Source organism: Neoarius graeffei, chromosome 15, assembly GCF_027579695.1.
Source record: "Neoarius graeffei isolate fNeoGra1 chromosome 15, fNeoGra1.pri, whole genome shotgun sequence".
Taxonomy (NCBI): Eukaryota; Metazoa; Chordata; class Actinopteri; order Siluriformes; family Ariidae; genus Neoarius; species Neoarius graeffei.
The window spans coordinates 22,107,995-22,121,003 of NC_083583.1; positions in this window are offsets into that span (position 1 = coordinate 22,107,995).

The window sequence follows — 13,009 nt, forward strand, 5'->3', positions numbered from 1 at the left end:
TACCCCATTAGGCTAAGCTTATTTCATTGATAAGTTGAACATTAATTTAACGTGGCCGAGGGTTAATTTTGAGGGCAGATAACAAAAGAATAAGGTTTTAGCAAAAGCTAGACATTGTGAGGTGACAATGGGGCTGACGTCACCTCCTCCACTTTCAAGCAGCTGCACCAACACGTCTCTGCTCGCGCTGAGAATTCAGTGTTGCCAGATGAGAGTGACAGTTTCCAGCCCAATCACAGTTTGAAACCCGCCCAATCCAATAAAATCCCGCCCAAAGGCTTAAGTTGCCAGATCTCAACGGTATTTGCGTTTATTAGTCATACATGCGTAGGATCGCATAGGTTGATACGCTATCACCACTTACAAGAGAATATAAGCATAAGAAAGAGAATGGAAGTCCGTGTGGCAGGGGAGAACAAGATAGTGCATACACGATACAAAAAAGTAGGCGCCACCCTCTTGTGGCCTTACTCGACACTGCAGAAATATCTAGACTGTTACAGATAGCAAATCACAACCAAAAAGAGCATAATAAAACAATCACAGAACTTGCCAAATACACCTCGTGTATCCCAGTGCCAGGCCCAAGTTAACACAGCAGCAGTAACCACCTGCTATTTACACGTAAAAAGATTACTATGGACATATGGAGACCATATTTACATGAACAGTCAGTCACTCTCCACCAGGGTGCTGAAAGACGCACGGCGCTACAGCTGTTAGTCTACAGTATGACAGCTAACATGGATCAAGAGCACACAACGCCGTGAAAAGTTATTTTAAGCCAGTCAGTAAATGCATTAAAACAGTGGACGCAATTAACAAAGGTCATGGCGTAAATAATAAAAATCATCTTACCTTTACGCAGAATCAGCGTCTTTCATTTGAAGAACTTGATTTGATTTGAAGAACTTTTAGAACTATGCACAGTTACTTGAAGCCAGGTCAGCTGGCTAGTTTGTTGATGTGACGTCACGTTGTTATAGCGACTGAATAACTCACTGCAATGACCATAATACGAGTGATGTATACTGAATTTTGTATTTGTATTGTTTTTAAACCATAAAATAACGGTTTGTTGTGCAGTTTTCACAATATTAAAAAACCGCCAGTTGTTGGCAAAAGCAGCCCAAATTGTATATACCCGCCCAATGCATTTTCCCCCGCCAGATGTAATCAAAAGTAGCCCAATTGGGCGGAAAACCGCCCAATCTGGCAACACTGATCACTTCACTCGCGTGCGGTGAGTTGTTGTAGGGAACGCTCGGAAAACCCGGAGTGGATTTTCAGTGGTCTGTGTATTCTCTTATCGATCAAGTGGAATGGATTCTTCCACGAAGCAATAGAAACGGCACTGGGTGAACTCATCTCATCTCATCTCATCTCATCTCATTATCTCTAGCCGCTTTATCCACAGGGTTGCAGGCAAGCTGGAGCCTATCTCAGCTGACTACGGGCGAAAGGCGGGGTACACCCTGGACAAGTCGCCAGGTCATCACAGGGCTGACACATAGACACAGACAACCATTCACACTCACATTCACACCTACGCTCAATTTAGAGTCACCAGTTAACCTAACCTGCATGTCTTTGGACTGTGGGGGAAACCGTAGCACCCGGAGGAAACCCACGCGGACACGGGGAGAACGTGCAAACTCCACACAGAAGGGCCCTCGCCGGCCCCGGGGCTCGAACCCAGGACCTTCTTGCTGTGAGGCAACAGCGCTAACCACTACACCACCGTGCCACCCCGGGTGAACTCATATTTTATGTTAAATGTGGGCGGGTCCAAACGAAGAATTATGAAATGTGAAGGGGACACGCCCCCTTCACATTCAATGGTGGCGACGCCCATGAATCAAGACATACATACTACATAGATATTCAGGCCTAGAAATTCATATATTTTTTCACCAGCCAGCCGGACTAGTTACCTTCCAAAGTAACTCGCCAAACAGAAAATCAACTAGCCAAAATTTGTTCATGTATGAATTTTACTTCTGTCAAAAATAACACAAAAGAGAGTCGTTACCATTGTTCATGACTAATGTGCATTTATTTCAAGACCTGAGTATTTTGATACTGTTGTTAAATACATAAATGAGAACAACACAGAGCACCATAATATCTCATCTCATTATCTCTAGCCGCTTTATCCTTCTACAGGGTCGCGGCAACCCACGCGGAGAACATGCAAACTCCACACAGAAAGGCCCTCGCCGGCCCCGGGGCTCGAACCCAGGACCTTCTTGCTGTGAGGCGACAGTGCTAACCACTACACCACCGTGCCACCTGCACCATAATATAATATCAACAAATAATAATATATTGAAAAACTTGGCAACTTGGTGTATGAGTATTGAAAACAAATATACTTACTATCATGACTATAGCACCCAAAATATGGCCAACATGCTTTCTGTATTTAACCATTTATGAGAGAGAAAGCATTAGGAGCTTCATATTGACTAGGAACCAACTTGAAAAAAATTAATTATTCCATAAAAATCGTATCGCAGCCAAGGCCTACCCTGCTCCCACGTTTGCTTAAGTCCTTTGTCGTTTCTCCTTCTCGTACGCTTTATTGGCGTCCTTTTTCTTCTCTTAAGACCGAGGTCGCTTTGTCCCCGTCTCTGGCGGTTTCTGTACACCTTTCAGAAAATTCCACATCGCAACGTAGCTTTGGCAGATGTAGATGTAAACAACAACAAAAACACGTGTTTAAATGGGTGATAATGTGGCCACATATATTGAATTTGATAACGTGATTACCGCGATATTCAACGAGATGCGTTATATGCATGCGCAATAGTGAAAAAACCAACAGCCTGACTCGTAAACGATATGATTCGGAATTCTTCGGTATTTTCCGTCCTGCCGATAAACACATTGATGAACACAGACACGGCACATGCTTAATATGTGGCGGCTTTAGTTGATAGTGTGTCTGAATCTTCGCTTCATATATATATTTTTATTTTCAACTAGCCAGCCGGGCTGGCTAGTGACAGGAATTACCCGCCAAATGACACATTAAGTCGCTTCGGGCGACCGGATCACCGCGAATTTTGAGCCGTGATATTATTGTAGCTGAACTTGTACTGAATACATAAGTCATATGACTTTGAAAATACTGCTTAGATTTGTTGAAATTGACGACAAAATCAGAGCATGCCAAAATCATTAGAGTGCCAGAAAATACCCTCAGACCCCAGAGGGTTAATAACCAGGGGCAGTACATGATTGACATGATTGACAAGAGGTTAGAATATGCCCTCAAGGCATCGCAACTTTATCCTCTCATGACTGGACTGAGGGCAGACTGGATGGTACAGTGACTCGCTATCACTTTTTGAAGTTCAAAAAGGATATTACATGGTTGCGCAAAGATATGAAGCTTATCTTTGACTGGTGAATATATTTCACGATTGAGTGAAACGAATGAGTGATATACAGGGTGGGCCGAAAGTAGATATACAGTATTTACTTTTACTGTGCGCCACAGTGTCGGGGACAGGTTCCAGGAGTGTTGCAACATTGATGGGGAACATTTCGAGCATCTAAGAGATTAAACATGACCAGTCAGTGTTGTATACATGACTCAATATCTACTCAATGCCTGTAAAATAAAATGATGTAATGTTTAAATACTATATACCTACTTTTGACCTAGCCTGTATTTTTCAATACAAGAAGAATATATTTTTCAAGACAATACATAGATGTCTTTGACATATTGTCAAAACTGTTATTTCTTCACATTCTGTTGATAATTGTATTTCATTTTTGAACGTTTTATACTAAAATTCTTACATATAGCACCTTTAACAAATCAGAGCCTCCTTTTATAGCTTCAAAAGAACAAATTACAGCTGAAACTCCCCTTTTCTCCAGCAGATGGCAGAAGCCCAACATGAGTAATTTTAGTGAAGTTTTTTTTAAGTGATTTATTGAGTGTTATCACATACATTTGTATAGAAAGGGTACAATCAACATTCTTTTCCAAACACCAGGATTCTGATAGAAAACAAATGCATCCAAAACCTAAAAGAAAGAAAAGTAAGAATAAAACAACAAAAGGAAAAAAAAAGACATACATAAAATAAACATAAGCTTTTAGTCACAAAAGTGGAAAGAGCCTAGGAGGAGAATTGTTTTAATGGCTTTGGGGTTTGTTGAAGATCGTAATGTTTTATGGTAGGTATTTATATCATTCATAAAAATGGAAAGGAGTGGCTTGCTGTTGGTATATTTACATTTGTGAATGAAAAATTTTGCAAGAAGAAACACCAGATTTACAATATAAAATATATTGCTTTCCTCTCTGCTAAAATCATGGAAACCAAACAAAACATGTTTAAAAGAAAATTCAAAATTCTGTTTAAATCTGGTACATAGCAATGATAACAGATCTGTCCAGAACTTACTGGAGTGTGGACAAAACCAAAAGAGATGTGCAGAAGTTTCAGGGGATCCTTCACAGAAAGAACATGCATCATTGAGATCTTTTTTCAATCTTATGATGAAGGTCAGGGCGGCATGGTGGTGTAGTGGTTAGTGCTGTCGCCTCACAGCAAGAAGGTCTGAGTTCGAGCCCCGTGGCCGGCGAGGACCTTTCTGTGCGGAGTTTGCATGTTCTCCCCGTGTCCGCGTGGGTTTCCTCCGGGTGCTCTGGTTTCCCCCACAGTCCAAAGACATGCAGGTTAGGTTAACTGGTGACTCTACATTGACTGTAGGTGTGAATGTGAGTGTGAATGGTTGTCTGTGTCTATGTGTCAGCCCTGTGATGACCTGGCGACTTGTCCAGGGTGTACCCCGCCTTTTGCCCGTAGTCAGCTGGGATAGGCTCCAGCTTGCCTGCGACCCTGTAGAACAGGATAAAGCAGCTAGAGATGATGAGATGAGATGATGAAGCTCTTGGAGGGATAGTACCTATGAATAAGTTTATATTACTTCACGTACTTTATTTATGAGAAGGTATTTCATTGGTAATGTCCAGACCCTTTTCCAAGGGATGTCCCCAACTAGCCCGGTCCAGTAAGAAACCACATATGGTGTTACAATTTCTCTTTGGAACAATGCTCTGATATCTCTGTTATTCTTACTAGTCCTATGTGAAAAACAAACCTGCCCCACAGCTGAAGTGCAAGGGTTCAAATCTGCCACATTTGGCAAAGAGCAAAATGCTTGCTGTTTTTTTAGTAACATTACCACTCCATTAGGTATGCCACCAATAACAGTGGCAAATTCCTTTGGGGTCACAGGAAGGTTAAATTTAGATAAGAATTCAGAGTAATTAATGAGAGAGCCATTTTCATTTATTAATTGAGCAACCAAGAGAATGTCATGGCATACCCAATTATCTAGATAGAGAGATTTATTTTTTATATAGTATGTCTTTGTTATTGCAAATCAGATATTTATGGGGGGAGAAGTTGTGTTTATAGGCTAAAGACCAAGCTAGAAGTACCTGTTTGTGAAAATTGGCTAGTTTAATGGGGACCTTCTCAATGTTATAATTACACATTAGAAGGAACTTGAGCCCACCTACTTTTGAGAAGATGTATTGTGGGATAAGATTCCAAATAGAAGAAGAATTATTTATAAATTGCCAAAGCCAGTTAACTTTAAAAGTATTATTTAGAGACATAAAGTCAAGAAAATTCGTACCCCCACAAGAGTTACTATTCATTAAGACAGTCTTCTTAATATAATGCACTCTATTCCTCCAAAGGAAATTAAGCAACAATTGATCTATTTTCTTGGCAAGAGATATATCAATGTACAAGGAGAGAGTGAGGTATGTTAGCCTTGAGATCCCTTCAGCTTTTGTTAATAGGATTCTCACTCTCAATGAGAGATCTCTTTGTAACCAGCAGTTCAATCTATTATGAGTTTTTTCAATAACTGGATTGAAATTTGCATGGGATCTTATCATTCTTGAGAATCGTAACCCCTAAATACTTGACTTGATCCTTAATTGGAATACCACAAATGCTGGTCATTTTGTTACCTTTAATGGGCAGCAGTTCACATTTATTAAGATTTAGAGATAAACCTGATGCTCTGGAGAAATTTTCAATAAGAGAGATAGCCTGAGGAACCTGGGAATAATCTTTTAGGAAGAGAGTAGTGTTGTCAGCTAATTGACTTATAAGAATTTCACGATTAGCAACAGTTATTCCTTGCGATCCACTTTGCTGTAAATATGTTGCAAGTAGCTGAGAGGCCAGGAGAAACAGATAGGGTGAGACTGGGCACCCTTGCCTAATACCACGTGATAGGCAGAAACGTCTGGATGTACCATGTTTTAGTTTAATACAGCTGTTACCATTTTTGTATAGAGTCTTAATTGCGCAAGAAAAGTAGGTACCAAAACTAAACATTTCTAATGCTTTAAAAATGAAAGGGTGCTCTACAGAGTCAAAGGCTTTATAAAAGTCCAAAAACATAATTAGACTATCATTATCAACAAGCTCATTATAATCTAATAAGTCTAACACTAAGCGTATATTGTTAGTGATGTGTCGATTTCTCATAAAGCCTGATTGAGTCTTGTCAATAATGATGTCTAAGACATTCTTTAACCTATTAGCAAAAATAGATGCCAGTATTTTGTAATCATTGTTTAATAAGCTAATTGGGTGCCAATTGTCAAGTGAATCTAAATTTTTATTGGGTTTAGGAATTAGAGTAATAATGGTCTGGGTCATAGAAGGGGGCAGGGCCTCATTTTGAATGCTTTCTTGATAGACACAAAGCAAGAAAGGAGTAACGTCATCAAAAAATATTTTATAAAACTCAGCTATGAGACCATAATTTCCTGGTGATTTATTATTTTTTAGGTTCTTAATACATTGCTTAATCTCAATAATAGAAATGTCATGGTCACAGTCTTGCCTATCGCTATCAGAGATTTTACTACAATTCTTAATTGATTGAAGAAAATCACCAGCAAATTCTTCTGAGTATCTTGATCTGTATAAATTACTATAGAAATCAGTACAAAACATGGATATCTTTTTTGCATCAGGTGTTCTCTCACCGGTGGCACGGTGGTGTAGTGGTTAGCGCTGTCGCCTCACAGCAAGAAGGCCTGGGTTCGAGCCCCGTGGCCGGCGAGGGCCTTTCTGTGCGGAGTTTGCATGTTCTTCCCGTGTCCGCGTGGGTGTGCTCCGGTTTCCCCCACAGTCCAAAGACATGCAGGTTAGGTTAACTGGTGACTCTAAATTGACCGTAGGTGTGAGTGTGAATGGTTGTTTATGTGTCAGCCCTGTGATGACCTGGCGACTTGTCCAGGGTGTACCCCGCCTTTCGCCCGTAGTCAGATGAGATAGGCTCCAGCTTGTCTGCGATCCTGTAGAACAGGATAAAGTGGCTAGAGATGATGAGATGAGATGTTCTCTCACCATTGATGTCTAACTGTGATACAAAGGACAATCTAGATTTTCTTTTTTCTAGTCTGAAAAAGTACGCCGAATTTTGTTCTCCCTCCTCCATCCATTTGATTCTGGACCTGATGAATGCACCTTCAGCTTTTCTACGATATATCTCATCTAGCTCATTTTGGAGTTTCATATATTCTTTTCTATCCTCCTCAGATAGAGGCTGGTGGCCAGCAAGGAGAGTCAATCGGGAGACTACACTATGCTCATATTCTCTTCTTTGCAAGATTGCTACCGGTTTTCCTCAGGAACTTACCTATTTCATATTTGCACAATTCCCAATTCTGGCAATAGGAATTCTCAATTAAAGCTTTAACCCAGTAATCAAAAATTAATTATTTAACTTCCTCTTTAACATAGTCATACTTAAGCAGACTGCTATTAAGTTTCCAGATTGTGGCTTTTTTAGTACTACCCAGGTCAGAAGAGAGATTTAGGCTTAAGTATATTGCCTTGTGGTCAGTTAAGGGGGAATTTTGGATATTAACTGAGATGGTCTTGTCAACTAAAGACCTTGATATAAGCCAGTAGTCTAGCCTAGACTGTCTGGATGCATCTTTGTTGCTCCAGGTATAAGTGCAACTTTGGGGATTTTTTCGCCTCCAAATATCAATGATATCATATCTATCCATAAATGATTTTAGTTTAGAGCTTGTGGTAGATGGGCGCGGGGGCCATCTATCAAGAGTGTCATTCTGAGTGACATTGAAATCCTCACCAATTATAAGACTAGCATCTGGGTATTTATCCAGCCAATGTTTAAGTTTCTCTTCAACCACATCCAAAAAAATGTCATTCTCTGTAGAAGAGTTATAACCATACATATTGTAATTGTAATTTATTTCATATCAGGGACAATGCACAAAAAAAAACATTAATCCTGTACAACAAGATAATATGCTTTGTGCCAGGTTATAGCAGATTGCTACTTTCCGCCTGCAGTCCCTGGGCAATTATTAATATATTAATAGCAATTATTATGTTTCCCTCAAAAGAAATGATCAAAAACCAAAAATGACCTAATGGATCACTATCTGTACCTACAATATTTCCTGTGAAGTCATTTTTTAGAATTCCTACACCAGCAGAGTGACAGGATCCATGTGCAAGCCACAACTCATTACCCCACTGAGTCCTCCAAAAGTTTGTATCCTCCTTTGTTGAGTGACATTCTTGAAAAAAAACACAAAAGCTAGTTTTATAGTTCTTAGCATAAAGAAATAAGGCTTTCCTTTTTACACTGTCTTTTAACCCCCTGGCATTAACAGACAAAAAAGAGAGAGACATACAGAAAAAAACTAACAAAAAGCAAGTAGATTGGCACCAAATGTCAACAACACTGAGTTAAAACTCACACTAGTCTGCACTTGAACTTGAACTGTTTTAACTGAATCAGCACAACTCATTTAAGCGAACCATGGCCATAGCTAGGTAAGAATAACAATTCAGCATTAACTGAGTAGGTAGGCTACTAGCCTGAACACGCCATTTACCCTAAACTGATGACAAATTGAATATCCAGAACAAAATATAATCCAATGTAGACAAAATAGGCCTATAAACTAAACATATCTCTAGGTTATCAATAAGATATGAATGGCTATGAAAAACAAAATGTAGATCATGTGAACAAATGGCCTTGCATGTGTTCATCAAGAATACAATCCGTTAAAGATTAGGTATTAAGCAACCCATAGTTGACTGCAATTAGCTATTAGCTATGCAGGCTATCTAATGTTATTTAGGCAGGTCTTTAACTGAGACTTTTTTACTGTCAATTACTGCAGTAGAGCCGTTGAAAACAGCCTTTTTCCCTTCACCTCTTGCTTTCTCCACAAGAGGCCACAGCCTATTTCTGGCATCTTTGGTTTCCTGTGATAAGTCCTCGAAGATCTTAATGTTGTTCTTTGATAGCACGGCAGAGGTCCGAGCAGCTTTCCATACCTTGTCCCTGTGAGAGCGGGAGATGAATTGCACAACAATGCGTTGGGTTCACCCGTCATCCTGAGGACCGATCCTGTGCACGATGTACACAGAGTTCGGGAGAAGTTCAGCAATATCTGGACACATTTGGGCGAACAGATCGATGATGGCCCTCTTGACATTTTCACCTTGTTTTTCTCTGATTCCTGCAACGCACAAATTCCACCGTCGTTTGTAAGAGTCCATCTCCGAACACTTATGATGCAGCCATTTGTTTTCTTTCTCCAGACTGTCAACTTTGCCTTGCATTATATTCACTTTCCCCTTAACATCCTCAACTTGTGTGTTCATGAATTCCAAAGAAGCAGTGAGATCTTTTATTGACTGGGTGTTGTTTTTTACCGCATTTTCTACAGACTGCAGTTTCGCAATCGATTCCTCTTGCAAACGTCCAACTTTCTGTATGGCTGCTAACAGTACGCTGTTAGACACAAGTGAACTGTCAGAGGGTCTGGATTTCTTAGCATGAGGCTCGGGCTCGGGAGTTGACGGTAATGCAGGTCCCTCTGCCACAGCATCAAAGTCATTTTCCAACGATTTCTTTGCATAGCTGTGTAAGGCTCGTTTCAAATCGCTGTTCAAGTCCATTGGATCACTTTCTTGACTCATTTTCCTTGGATTTTGGTTCGATTGTTTATCTTGCTCAATCTTTATCTTGCAGGCTAATTTCCTAGCACTCCGGATACAGGCTAGTTATCGTGTTAAAATTAAAGAGAAAAATAAACAACTTTTATGGTTACTAAGAGCTTCTAATTCTTAATAACGATGTATTAAAAGAAAAGATAACGTATTCTAACCGGTCCTTATCATATTAGACAAGCTTAAGTGAGTTAGTGCTTGATTTTTTTTTTCCGAGCTGAAAACACGTTGCACCTCCTACAGCGCCATCTTGGCCCACCTAATTTTAGGAAAGTGTGTAAAAACACCTGCACTGAGTGATGTATTTGCTGAGAGCTAATTTGTGATTCAGCCTAAAACTTTCTACAAGAAGATTTCCCTTTCACTGAGTGAAGAACTGTTTGATGTACAGGCTTTTTTTTTGTTTTTTTTTCCTACCAATGTGAACTTTCATTATCCGTCCTTTGATAAAAGAAATAACTCAACCAGAAAACAGATAACAAACGAATGAATGTTATGCTAATCACATTATGCTAGCATCCACTCACTAATAGCAACATCAGCATTGTGGACTGAGCTAATATTGTGGGTCATGTGTAATATTATGAACATTTCTCATTTTCCCTTTATTTCAAGTCAAGTTTATTTGTATAGCGCTTTTAACAATAAACATTGTCGCAAAGTAGCTTTACAGAATTTGAATGACTTAAAACATGAGCTAATTTTATCCCTAATCTATCCCCAATGAGCGAGCCTGTGGTGACAGTGGCAAGGAAAAACTCCCTCAGACGACATGAGGAAGAAACCTCGAGAGGAACCAGACTCAAAAGGGAACCCATCCTCATTTAGGCAACAACAGACAACATGACTATAACATGAACAGTTTTAACATGAAGTCAGTTTCGTTGATGTTATAACTCTTCATTGATGGAAACTTGAGTGCAAAACCATTAATGACAACTGCAGTCCTAAAGTTAGCAAGTCAACTGTAGTCCTCAGCTATAAAAGCATTACTGTAAGTGTCCAGAGTGTCTTCCAAGTGTGACTTTCAACTGTCCATATGGGGCCGTCCTCCACAGGAGCGATGTGATGAGACTCCGACTAGACATAAGGCATCAGGATGGATCAGGAAGGTCAGAGGAGCAGAAGAGGTCAGCATCTCGATCTCAGAATTGACATGTAACTCAGAAGGACAGATTGGGGGGGGGAGAAAACACAGGTTGTTAGGTATGCCCAATGTCACCTGAATAAGTAGGAACAGTATACATTTTGCGCTGAGTACAAGCAGGGACTCCGGCAAAACTAACTATGACGGCATAACTAAAAAGAGAGAGCCAGAAGGTACCACAGGCATGAGAGAGCCCCGGGACATAAAGCAGCCAGCCACTACACCGTCAACAAACTGGAGTGAGCAAGCGAGTGGGGGACTGACAGCATCCATACATCCCAGTTTACCAAAACATTCTATGTCTGAGGACCCTCCAGATCTACACCTTTACCTCATAAACACCATTAGCTTGACTAAACAGATATGTTTTCAGCCTAGACTTAAACACTGAGACTGTGTCTGATTCCTGAACACTACTTGGAAGGCTGTTCCGTGGGGCTTTGTAAGAAAAGGCTCTGCCTTTTGTGATGTAGCCTTCACTATACAAGGTACCAGCAGATAGCCTGCACCTTTTGATCTAAGTAGGTGTGGCGGGTTATAAAGGACCAGAAGTTCACTCAGGTACTGTGGTACGAGACCATTCAGTGCTTTAAAGGTCAATAGTAGGATTTTATAATCAATATGAAATTTGATTGGGAGCCAATGCAGTGTGGATAAGATGGGGTGATGTGATCATATTTTCTAGTTCTAGTAAGGACTCTTGCTGCTGCATTTTGAACTAACTGGAGCTTGTTTATTAACTTATTCGAACATCTAGACAGTAAGGCATTACAGTAATCCAACCTGGAGGTAACAAAAGCATGAACTAGTTTTTCTGTGTCGTGTAGTGACATTAAATTTCTTATCTTAGCAATATTTCTCAGATGAAAGAAAGGTATCCAGGTAATGTTATCGATGTGAGTTTCAAATGAAAGACTGGGGTCAATAATTACCCCAAGGTCTTTTACTGTTGCATGTGAAGAAACAGAAAGGCCATCCAGAGTTACTATTTAATCAGAAAACTTACTTCTAGCTGCATGTGGTCCTAGTACAAGTACTTTATTTACTTGTTTGCGATTGTTTCCATGGTTTTCCTAAATTAGGGTGACCAGACGTCCTCGTTTTCTGGGGACAGTCCCCGTTTTTAGTGGCCTGTCCCCAGCTGGAACTGTCCCCAGAAATGTCCCTATTTTTAACCATGACCGACAGGCCCGAAAAAAAAGACTGAAAAAAAACCCAGACCAAAATATCTACCAGATTTCAGCAGACGCCTAGCGGATTGTTTTGTGGATCACTTTAAGACAGGCTCAGGCTGATAGCAGAGATGTTCTAGAGCACTGGCGCAGGTTTGGGGGGGGGCACCTGGCAAAAAATAGTTTTAGCATTACAGATACCAAGATATGCCTGCCATTTTTTATTTAATTAATAAGGTTTAAAAAATAAACTAAATGAATAGTTATGTGGGATTGAGCTGAAGAGTTTGTGGTATAAATTTATATTTAATAGTAAGTCCTAGCTTAGTTTTTTTTCGCTCGTGACATGAATGCAGTGAAAAGCAAGCTGGGTGAGACCTGTTGGATTTTAACAGGGCACAGGAACTTTGTGCATCTACATAATAACATACTCTATTCCTGGACTGCACTGTAGACTACATGTAAAGGGTGAGCACCATCCTTTTATGTTCATGGTATTGTTAACATGCATGTTCACAAGCCAAAATGATAAGACGCTGCAACAGGCTTACTGTGTATATACACGCGCACACACACACACACACACACACACACACACACACACACACACACACACACACACA